Source organism: Carlito syrichta, unplaced genomic scaffold, assembly GCF_000164805.1.
Source record: "Carlito syrichta isolate Samal-C Ts95f unplaced genomic scaffold, Tarsius_syrichta-2.0.1 Scaffold50926, whole genome shotgun sequence".
NCBI lineage: Eukaryota > Metazoa > Chordata > Mammalia > Primates > Tarsiidae > Carlito > Carlito syrichta.
The window spans coordinates 24952-38019 of record NW_006995022.1 but is presented as its reverse complement, the minus strand read 5'-3'; positions in this window follow the sequence as shown (position 1 = coordinate 38019).

Below are 13068 nucleotides of genomic sequence, written 5' to 3'. Positions count from 1 at the left end.
GTTTTTAGAGATAACATGTGGTAGAAATATTATTAATTGATTTTATTTAATTAAATATTCAATCAGATTCCCAGACTGATATTGACTTTATTCTCCCAGGAAATCTACTGAAAAGCTTCTTTCTGATATTTTGTTTCTGATGATATTTTGTTATAAGTTTAAAGATCCTCCCCCAATTAGCAGGCTGGTTTGAGATCTCAACTTTCTGATTTTTAGCCAATGTTAACTCTATTCTATATGCTTTTTGAGTTGGAGTCTCAGTCTGTCACCCAGGGTGGAGTGCAGGGGCATAATCACAGCTCACCAAAGCCTCAACCTCCTAGCTCAGGTGATCCTCCCACCTCAGCCTCTTGAGTAGCTGGGACTACAGGTGTGCACTATTACCAGGCATGGGTAATTTTTTAAAATATTTTTTTGTAGAGACAAGGTCTTGCTATGTTTCCCATTCTGGTCTCAAACTCCTAGTCTCCAACAATCATCTTGCCTCAGCCTCTCAAAGTGCTTGGGATTACAGGTATGAGCCACCATAACCAGCCTGTTCTACTATGCTTGACACAAATTTTAAATGTCAAAAGCCAGTCACTTGCTCTGATGTCTCTCTCCTACTGTTATCCTCATTATGATATTCACTTTCTTTACCAACTTTGACAGTAGGAAGAGACAGTAGAAAGAGAGAATATCTTCTTTGCTCATATCTCACATGGAAAGATTGTAGAACTTTAATTAAAGAAAATAGAATTTAGAAAGCACCTAGCTAGCAACCTGACACTCAGTTACCTTCTATAAGACTTCTAAAGACAAAACAAAAACAAAAACAAAAAAAGCCTACAGTTTAAAACAACTTTGACAACCAAAGCTGAGTCTACTTTTTTCAGAATATGCAAATAGCTACCACTAACTCCAATTCTGAAGAAATCGATTGAGTACCTCAAAACCATCATCTAAGTATATCAAAGAAGCTGTAAACAGAGAAAGCCTGAATGTGGGTGAAAACATCCTTGCACACTTTCTTGCTATGCCTTTATGGGTCAGTGTGGCTGCTACGTTGTCATGCGCTTACCCCACCTCCATAACCTGCATTGTTCTGCTTCTGTCCATTTGGAAGTTATTCGATTCTGATAAAACAATTGGGCAGGGATTAGAGGTGCTCTGCCTTGACACATTGCAGTTCTACCCAGAGAGAGTGAATAAATGCATACAACACCAAGGATCGTACTTATCATCCAAACTATTGCTTAAAAAAATGGGAGTTGGGTTGGCCAACTTTATCCCACCCCCTTTTTGTTTTGAGTTGGAGTCTCACTCTGTCACCCAGACTGGAGTGCAGTGGCCGCTCCTGGCCACAGCAGCCTCGACCTGCCAGGCTCCAGCCAGCCTTCCGCCTCAGCTTTCCAAGTAGCTGGAACTACAGGCATGTGCTACCACGCCCAGCTAATTTTTTGACTTATTGTAGAGATGATGTCTCGCCAAGTTGCCCAGGTGGGTCTCGAACCTGCAGGCTCAGGCAATCCACTCACCTCAGCCTCCCAAAGCACGGGATTACAGACTGAGCCACTGAGCTCGGCTACTTTATTTCCCCTTTTAAAGAAAAATATGATCCTTCTTTGCATATCTTTGCCCAAATTATGGCACATATTTGAGATTTAATTTAATTTATTATTAGTTTTAATTTAATGCTTCTCAACTTCAAGATCCCCTCCATACCTAAAACATTCATGGCAGCTATCTCCTATTGCCCATCCCGTATTTTCATAAAAACTATTGCTGAATTTTTGTCTCTTATTGTCATGCTCCCTTGGTCTGACAGCTTCATGGTAGCTCTTTTCATCTTAACCCAGCTGGCTGGTTTCTGTTGGCTTACCTGGTATATGCTCATGGTAGCTGACAGGTTAAGTCTTTCATATTGGTAGAAGCACTTAAGTTGTTGACTGAGATAGTTTCTCCAAATATGTATTTTACTTGGAAAGTTATTACAAGTTTAAAATTTCTAATTATTTCAAGAACTTAACTATAAGCTACCATTTTCCTCACTGCATGATTACTTTTCTGTATCTCCAGATAAATTTAGCAGTATAGGCTTCAGTATTCTTCTTTTAAAAATCAAAGATTTACATTGCATTATTTCACATCTCTTTCAGTTTATATATTTTGAATTTCTAAGACTAATATATATTCAAAAATATATTTTCATTACATAACTTAAATTTTCTATTTAAGTAAATGTAAAATTCTCAAAAATTTGGGGCGTTGTCTAACCTGTGAGGCTACACTTCTCCTAAAAATGAAAAAAAAAGCATTAAAAATATTTTTTAAAACTACCTAAAGTTAATCCAAACAAGTAGTCAAGGAATTTGCTGCATAAAACAGTTTTTGGCACAACCCACTGATAGGGCCTTAAGAAATCCAGTCTACAATCGGGCTCGGGGGCTCAGCCTGTAATTCCAACACTTTGGGAGGCTAAGGCAAGTGGATTGATGTGATCATTTATCCTGGAAGATGTTTCATGAACATTGAGTTAAACTGTATCCCAGAATTGACTTCTTGCCACATGTCTTTTCTAATTACCTGGCAGCTACTTCTTTGTCTGGGAATGTGCACTTTGAACTTGGGCAAAAGACACAATTAGTCAAGATTAACTTGAAGCAAGAAAAATTGGGACAAAAGTAAAATTGCTCTGCTAGGAGTACCAAGACAATTCAATGGAAGAATTAGTAGTCTTTTCAACAAATAGTGCTGGGATAACCAGATAGTCACATGCAGAAAAAATGAAGTTGAACTCTTGCCTCACATTATATACAAAAATTAACTCACAATGGATCAAAGACCTAAAAGTAAGTGATAAAACTATGAAACTCATAGAAGAAACATCTTTGTAACCTTGAATCTGGCCTTTTTAAAGATATGATCCCAAACCATAAGTAACCAAAGAAAAGCTAAACAAATTGGCCTATTAAAATTTAAAAATTTTGTGCTTCAAGGACACAGTCAAGAAAGACAACCTAAATAATTAGAGAAAATATTTGCAAATCACATATAAGATAAGGGTTTGTATCTATAACATATATGTAAACTATTCCAACTTAACAATAAAAGATAAATTTTTTAAAATTTAGGTCAAGGATTTGAATACACATTTCTGTAAAGAAGATACACAAATTGCCAATAAGCTCAAGAAAAGATTCTCAAGATTACTCGCCTACAGGGAACTCAAATATAAATCACAATGAGATACCACTTCATACTCACTAGGATGGCTATAGTGAAAAACAAAACAAACATAACACTTGTTGCTAAGGATGCAGAGGAATTGAATCCGCATACATTGCTGGTGGGAACAAAAATTGTGCAGCCTTTTTGGAAAATAGTTTGGCAGTTTCTCAAAAGTTAAACATAAAATTGCCATATGACCCAGAAGTTCCACTCTTAAGTATATACCCAAGGGAAATAAGGGAAATGGAAACCTATCTGCACACAAAAACTTATACATTAATTTCATAGTTGCATTTTTCATAATAGCTTCAAAAACTAAAAACAATTCAAAGTCCATCAATTGATGAATGGGTAAATAAAATGTGATATATCTGTACAATGGAAAATTATTCAGTCATAAAAAAGAATGGAATTCTGATACATGCTAAAACAGGAATGAATCTTGAAAACATTGTGCTGTGACAGACCAGACACAAGGCCACATATGGTATGGTTATATGAAATGTCCAGAATAAGCAAATTCATAGAGACAGAAAGTTTATAAGCAGTTGCCAAGGACTGGAGAAAGGTGAGAATGGGAGTTAACTGCTGATGGGCACAGTTTCTTTCTAGGTTTTGAAATATTCTGACTTCAGATAGTGGCGATGACTCTATACCTTTGTGAATATACTAAGAACATTTGAATTGTACAGATTAAGGGGATGAATATTATAGTATGTGAATTGTGTCTTAATTTAATAAAAGATAAAATGACTCAAAATTACACAATAAATGTGAAGTTTTTAACAAAGTAAATAACATGTGATCAGCAGTTATCAAACATTTAGTCTCTGGTCCCCTCTACACTCTTAGCTGAAAACTGTTTTATAATACTTTATTAGAATATAAAATGATAAGAAAAGAAAATAATAAAAGAGAGGCAATAAAAAATATAAAATGGGAAAAAATTTAATGTTTTGCAATTTCTTAAAACTAGTAACTACATTACATATTATCATAAATAACACATTTTTGAAAACATAAATTTACTCTCCAAAATAACATGAGGACTATGGCACTATTTTTTGTTCCAGATTTACTGAGATACAATTATCAAATAAAACGTGTATATATGTAAGGTGTACAACTTGATGTTTTGACATCCATATACATTGTGAAATAATTGCCACAATTAAGCTAATTAAGACCTATCACCTCACAGTTACAATTTTCTTTACTTTCTCTTTTTTTGTGGTGATATCACTTAAGATCTATCCTTTCAGCAAATATCAAGTCTACAATTGTTAACTATAATCACATTGCTGCATGTTAGATGTGCAGAAATTATTCATCTTGCATAACTGAAATCTTGTACCCCTTGACCAATATCCCCCTATTTCCCCTCCCCCAGCCCCTAGCAACCCCATTCTACTCTCTACTTCTGTGAGTTTGACTATTTTAGATTCCACCTATAAGTGAGAACACGCAGTATTTATCTGTGCCTGGCTTATTTCACCTAACATAATGTCCTCCGGTTCATCCATGTCATCATAAACAGCAGAATTTCCTTCCTTTTCAAGACTGAATAATATTTAATTGTATATATGTACCACAATTTTGTTATCCATTCAACTATCAGTGGGCATGTAGGCTGTGTGAATAATGCTAACATGAACGTGTGAGTGCAGAGATCTCTTCAAGATACTGATTTTGTTTCCTTTGGATATATATACCCAGCGGCTGGGTTGCTGAATCATATGGTAGTTTTATTTTTAATTTTTTGAAGAAATTCGATACAGTCATTTTTCTGTAATGACAGTACCAATTTACATTGCCACCAAGAGTGTTCCCTTTTCTCCACATCCTAGCCAGTATTTGTTATTTGAAGTTTCTTTAAATATACTAGCCTTTCTAACAGGTGTGAGGTTATATCTCATTGTGTTTTTATTAATTAATCAATTAATTTTTATTTTAAAGATATGGGTTATAATTCAGGGTTAGGTACATAAGTGGTCATCTCATTGTGCTTTTGATTTGCATGCTCCTGGTGATTACTGATGCTGAGCACCTTTTTCTTTATACTGCCTATTGACCATTTATATGTTTTCTTTTGAGAAAAGTTTATCTCATTTCCTTTGCCCATTTTAAAACAGGGTTATCTGTATTTTGTTTTTATTGTTTGCTATCAAGTTGTGGAGTTGTGTGAGTTCCTTATACGTGTGTATCAAACCCTTTTTGGATATATGGTTTGCAAATATTTCTTCCATCTCCATAAACTGCCTTTCTTTCTCGAAGGTCACCTTGCTTTGCATCAGCTTCTTAGTTTGATGCAACCCCACTTGTCTATTTTTGTTGTTGCTGCTGTTGCCTGTGCTGTTTGTTCTTTATATCCTGAAACTCATTTCCCAGACCAATATCAAGAGGATTCTCCCTATGTTACTTTATAGTAGTTTTGTGGTTTCAGGTCTTCTACTTAAGTCTTGAATCCATTTTGAGTTGATTTTTATATATGATATGTGGTAAGGATCCAATTCCATTATTTTGCATGTGAATATCAAATTTGCTCAGTATAATTTACTAAAGAGACTATTCTTTCTCCACTGTGTGTTCTTTACACATTTGGAAAAGTGTCATGACTGTAGGTCCATGAATTTTTTTCTGAGCTCTTCTATTTTGTCGGTTAATATGTATATGAGGCGGGACCCCCAAAAAGGAATTATCTTTTGGAGGGTGTGCCCCTTGTAGTACAAGGCTTGTAGTACAAGGCTTCTCCTGCTAAGTAAATGTTCTAGGAAGCCATGGGCTTCAGTGGACTAGCTAATGTTATGAGAGGCTGCATTTGGCTTCAGTGAATTTTATTTATTTTTAGATTCTCTCAATGCATTTTCCCATTTCATGATGGATGATTTACGAGCACACCTGCCCACATTGCAATGAGTGTTTAGCAGTTTTTCACCAAAATTGGCATAACCCCTGTGCCCCACCCTTCCTATTCACCAGTCTCACCCCAGTGACTTTTATTGTTTCTCCAGATGAAAAAACCTTCAAAGAGAAATGTTTTGCCCCTGTGGAAAAAGTGAAACAAAAAACTGGCAAAGTACTAAAAGACATAAAATTGATGAGCTCAAAACCTGTTTTGAGCAGTAGAAAAATCATCTTGATAGGTCTATTGCATCAACTGGAGAGTACATTGAAAGTGGCTAAAGTTTAAACATGTAAGAATGGAGTTGGCAAATATTTTTTCCCAGTCTGTGCCTGTCTCCCTGCTCTCTTGATGGTTTCAAAGGACTAACATCTAGGATCTACAAGGAACTCAAATCTACAAGGAAAGGATAAAAAACAAACAGCCCCATTACAAAGTGGGCAAAAGATATGAATAAACAGTTCTCAAAAGAAGACACACGAGCAGCCAACAGATAAATGAAAAAATGTTCAGACCCACTAGTCATCAAAGAAATGCAAATTAAAACTACACTGAGACACCACCTAACTCCAGTAAGATCAGTCATCACCAATAACTTAAAAAACAACAGAAGCTGGAGAGGATGTGGTGAAAAGGAAACACTTCTACACTGTTGGTGGGAGTGTAAACTAATACAGCCTCTGTGGAAAACAGTGTGGTGTTTCCTCAAAGTTCTAAAAATCAACCTTCCGTATGACCCTGCAATCCCTCTACTGCGAATATACCCGGAAGAACTCAAATCAATCTATTAAAAAGATACCTGCACATGTATGTTTATTGCAGCATTGTTTACAATAGCAAGAACATGGAACCAACTGTGTTGTCCATCAGAAGAGGACTGGATTTTTAAAAAGTGGTACATATTCACAATGAAATATTATGCAGCCATAAAGAAGAACAAAATCATGAACTGTGCAGCAACCTGGATAGACTTAGAGTCTATAATACTGAGTGATCTTTCACAGAAACAAAGAACAGAGTATCACATGTTCTCACTCATAAGTGGACCTTGAGCAGCTGTTGTAATACCATAAGAAAAGGGTTGGCAATAGCGGGAAACTGTGGGGGTGTGGAGGGAGTAGGGAGCTGGGATTGGCAGTTGTGGAAACCTGCCTGGGGAAGGTGAGGCACACCTCCTCAACAAAGGTAGCTGCAGAATGAATATTTGTATACCTCACCCTGAATTGTACCCCACAATTTTAAAATAAAATTTTTTTTAAAAAAATAAAATAAAATAATGAAAGTAAACATGTAAGAATAAATACACAATTAAAAAAATAAATTCCAGGTTTTGTTGGGGGGGAGCTTTCTCCTCATATGTCTGGTTTTATGTCAGTGCCATCCTGATTTGTGTTACTGTGGCTTAAAAATTACCTCCATTGTTGTTCATCTTGGACAAAGTTGCTTTAACTATTCAGGATCTTTTGTGGTTTCATATGTATTTTAGGATCGTTTTTCTTATCTCTTTAAAGAATATCATTGGAATTTTGAAAATAATTGCTTTAAATTTATAGCTCACTTTGGATAATATGAACATTTTAATAATATTAGTCATTACAATCCATAAATATGGGATGCTTTTCCATTTATTTGTGTCTTTTTAAATTTCTTTAGTCAATGTTTTATATTTTTTGTGTACAAATTTTTCCTCTTTGATTAAATTTATTTATGCATGTTTTACTCTTTTTGTTGTTATTTTAAATGGTTTTGTTTTATTAATTTACTTTTCTAACAGTTTGTGTGTAGAAATGCAACTGATTTTTTGCATGTTGATTTTGTATCTTTCAACTTTACTGAATTCATTTATTAGTTGTAATAGCTTTTTGTTGTTAAATTTTTAGGATTTTCTGAATATTTATTTCCTCGGAAAAAAACAGAGGAAATTTCCATTCTTCTTTTTTATTTGAATGCCTTTTAATTATTTTTCTTGTCTAATGCTTATGACTAGGATTTCCTCTGGCATTTTAAATATCAGTAATGAGAGTGGACATTCTTGCCTTGTACCAAATCTTAGAGGAGAAAGCTAATGGCGGTTTTTACAAATATCTTTACAAACCAAAATGAATTAAATTCTGCATTCAATCTATTGCCATATCACATGTCATTTAGTCTCTGGAAAACTACACTGTATTTTTGTGAAAAAATGAGAGATGAAAAAGCAAATAACACCATTTTGAAATATGAACATAATTTTGACCTCCCAGTTTTTCTGAAAAGGTTTTAGGGTCCCAAAGTGTTCACTGAACAACATTTTAAAAGAGCTATACTAAATAATTATGAGATGAACTAGTATGTTACAATGAAGTTTACCTTATGAGGAAGGTAGGGAGCTAGAGGTATCCATAAAATTTGATGATGATAAAAAGAAAGTTTCATATACAAAGAATACTACTTTGTTTAAAGAAGAAAACTATTAAGTGCTAAATCATTATTGTACAAATCATCACCACTAACTAAGAAAAAAATCGAAGTCATTTCTAAATGAGGGCTTATTGTATCCCCCAAAAGGAGCATTGTATATTGTATATTGTAGCTAAGCTATCTCTGGAATATAAGGCAAATCTACCATGAGTTAACCTAAGGAATGCACTTAAAGATATATTTATTATTGTAGCAATACGATGAGTTAAACAAATGCTGTAGAGACCAAACTGAAGTTGAATTTTTTATTGTTCTCATTCAAACTCTCATATCAGAGGTGAGCAACTGAACTTCTTGAATGAGAGCTGACTTAAGCCATGTTCACATTAAGACAGTATTTTTCTAATCTCTGCAACCTGCTGTAATTTAACATCCCATTATAATTTAAGCATAAAACCATTTCTCACTTATAAATAATGTACTTTAAGATCACATCTGGCCATAATTTTTTTAAGCTCTGATCCCCTCCCCAGTCTGGAGAATGTAGAACCTCCTCTCTTTCTTCAATCTACTTTCTAAATAAACTATTTTTCCTAATCTAAAAAGATCCCATCAGCAAAAATTCACTTTTTAAAGGAAATAAATAACCATGCTGACTTTACCTGATATTTTCTCTTCCAGCCATTTCTTCTGAATAACTCAGGACACAATGTGTCTTTCAAAGAGTCAATATTTATTATAGCATCTGTGGGATTCTGCTACTTCAAGGGTTAGACAGACTCAGATAGCAATGAATTTGACTATAGATTAAGAGCAGTGCTTTCACTCTAACCCCTGTAGAAGAATCTGAATTATGTGATCTATGAAATGTCCATGCCGTCAGCAGTTTTAGAAAGAGGAAACATTAGCACCCAAGTTACTTAATTTAAAGAAAATAAAAAGGGAAAGGGAGAAAAGGGGATCATTGACATATCAGTTGTAACATTCAACTCAAGTGATTTTAGACTGCAATCTTTGCAAATGACCATTGAATTCCTTTGGAGCTCCCTTTGCAACTCTGCAAAAATAATATCACAGAAACTCAAAGATGAACAAGCCATGTGTTGGAGATATGCTGCACACCCTACAGACCTGCAGTGTGAAGCCAGCATGAGGGCAGCTGGTAGTGAGTCCCTATGCGTGCTATAGCCATGCTTCCACTGGAAGGACCAATGTCAGGTGACTCAGCAGCCCAAGGAGATGGGTGCTGGGATGACCAACAGCTTTGTCACAGGATAGGTGCCTTCGTAAATGAAAAGACAAAGAAAAGAAGCAACAGTAAATGATTCACTAAATGTAAAGTTTTATTTTTTAAAAAAACTGTTGTCTCAATTTCTGTCTTCATTTTAGTTAATTTTCATCATTTTCTTTGTTATTCTAATGAACTTATCTTTTCCTCTGACAGGATTTCTTAGTCCATTTTGACTGTTGTTATGACTTTAAGTGCTTTCTAACAACAGGTGACTTTGCTGTCTCTGTAAGTTCTCTCAACCTGCCTGTCAGGGTAACTGGAATTTCTCTGAAGTTAGGTCAAAGTCTGCAAATGCCAGTAAGCATTTCTTTCTTTTCTTTTTACCAACCTCATGTTTTCCAAGGACCAAGGAGGTCACCATTTACTAAAAAATCTTATAGAATGTTAAACTCATATTTCAGTTTGGGTCCCTTCTCATCCAGCTTTTTGGTGGCTGCATCTCATTCATACTTTCTCTCACCTTCTGTGTGTGGCTACTCCTGTTTAAACTCCTGTTGTTGAAGGATTACTTATAAATAATATACATTAAGATCACATCAAACAAAATAATCTACTTTTGTAGAAAAAAAAGTAACCATGTTGACTTTGCCTGATGTTTTCTCTTCTGACCATTTCTTCTGGATAACCCAGGACCAGAAACATAGTGTGTCTTTCCAAAGAGTTAATATATATTACAGCATCAGCAGGATTCTGCAACTTCAATTCCCTTACCTTCTCTCCACCACATGAGAATACAATGAGAAGATGACTATCTAAAAGCCAGAAAGTGGATCTTCACCAGACACTGAATTTGTTGGCACCTTGATGTTGGACTTCTCAGCCTCCAGAATGATGAGAAATTTCTGTTGTTTAAGCCATTCAGTCTATGTTTGTTTCTAGTCTATGGTTGTTTCCATCTCCACCAATGACACCACTTCCCCTTATGTCAATTCCCATGGTTCCTTCAATAAGACCCCAAACATTTTGCTTTTTTTGTGTTCATAGCAAAAACACCCAATTATGCTTACTCTTCTTGATTTTTTTTAAAAAAAATTCTCTTACTAGCTCCCACAGCCAGATTGGAAGAAAAGTAGGCCATAAATACAACTGGACTCTATAAATTATGCTAAGATTGAGGGCTTTGGAAGGTTAAGCATAAAAATAATTTAAATAAATAAGCATTCAAGAATTTCCAAATGAATTAAAAGAGGACTGTATTAGTCAGTGTTCGTCAGAGAAATAGAATCAATGGGATATGGGGGAGGGAGGGAGAGAGAGGGAAAGAGGGAAAGAGAGAGAGAGAGAGAGAATTTATTACAAGCAATGGATTGGTTCACAAAATTATAAAGGCTGGGAAATTCCGCCATCTGCCATCTGTAAGCTGGAGACTAAGGAAAGCCAGTAGAGTAGTCCCAGACTGAGTCTGAAGAGCTGAAATCCAGGACAATTGATGATGTAAGCTATAATCCAAGTCTGGAGGCCTGAAGACTAGGAGTACCGCTAAGTTTCAAATGTTTGTGCCTGCTCCCAAAATTTATTTGTTGAACTCCTCATTTCCAATGTGATCATATTAGGAAGCAAGACTTTTGGGAGGTAATTAGGTCATGAGAGTGGAGCCCTCATAAATGAAAGTGTGGCCTTATTAAAAGACATTCTTCTCTCCACCACATGAGAATACAATGAGAAGATGACCTTCTAAAAACCAGAAAATGGGTGCTCACCAGACACTGAATTTGCTGGCACCTTGATCTTAGATTTCCCATCCTCCAGAAGTATGAGAAATTTCTGTTGTTTAAGCCATCCAATCTATAGTATTCTGTTATAGCAGCCTGGACAATATCCTAGCTCAAATAGTCAGGCAGAAAGCAAATCCTTCCTCCACTCTTTTGTTCCCTTCAGGTCCCCAGTGGATTAGGTGATACCCACCCACACAGAGGAGGGTGATCTGCTTTACTCAGTCTCTGATCCTAATGCTAATCTCATCCTGAAACACCCTCACAGACACAGTCAGAAATAATGTTTTGCTATCCAAATAGGAAAAGAGGAAGTCGAGTTATTCCTCTTTGCAGACGACATGATTCTGTACCTTGAAAACCGAAGGGAATCTGTCAAAAACCTCCTTATACTGACAAAAGGACTTTGACAAAGTCTCAGGGTAAAAAATCAATGTGCAAAAGACAGTCACATTTCTATACACCTACAACAAACAAACAGAAACCCAAATAAAAAGCACAATTTCATTCACAATAGCCAGAAAAAAAAAATCAAATACCTTGAAATCTTCCTAACCAGAGACGCAAAAGACCTGTACAATGAAAACTATAAAACACTACTCAAAGAAATCAAGGACGACACAAACAAATGTAAAAATGTTCCATGCTCATGGATTGGGAGAATCAACATTGTTAAGATGTCCACCCTACCCAAGGCAATCTACAGATTTAATACAATGCCCATTATATTGCAGCAGCATTCTTCTCAGACCTGGAAATGACAATACAGGAAATCATATGAAAACATAAATGGCCACAAATCGCCAAAACAATCCTCAGCCAAAACAAAACAAAACAAAACAAAGTAGGCGGTATCATACTTCCAGACTTTAAACTCTATTGTAAAGCTACAATAATCAAAACAGCCTGGTATTGGTACAAGAACAGGCATATAGACCAATGAAACAGGCATATAGACCAATGAAACGTCTCTGGTTAGGAAGATTTCAAGATATTTGATTTTTTTTTTTCTGGCTATTGTGAATAGAATTGTGCTTTTTATTTGGGTTTCTGTTTGTTTGTTGTAGGTGTATAGAAATGTGACTGTCTTTTGCACATTGATTTTATACCCTGAGACTTTGTCAAAGTCCTTCTGTCAGTGTAAGGAGGTTTTTGACAGATTCCAGAAGCAAAGCTTCAATTTATCAACCAACTCATCTTTGACAAAGCCTCCACCACCAACGAATGGAGAGAGGAGAACCTGTTCAGTAAATGGTGCTGGGAAAACTGACTGACTGCATGCAGAAGAATGAAACAGGACCCTACCTATCACCATACACAAAAATCAACTCTAAATGGATCAAAGACCAAAATGTTAAACCTCAAACTATAAGAACCTTAGAAAATGCAGAAGATGCCCTTATGGAAACTGGAACTGGCAACCAATTTCTGATCAAAACCCCAAGCACCCATGCCACAAGAGATAAGATAGACATATGGGACCTCATCAAACTGACAAGATTCTGAAAAGCCAAAGAAACCATCAAGAGAGCAGAGAGACAGACAACAGACTG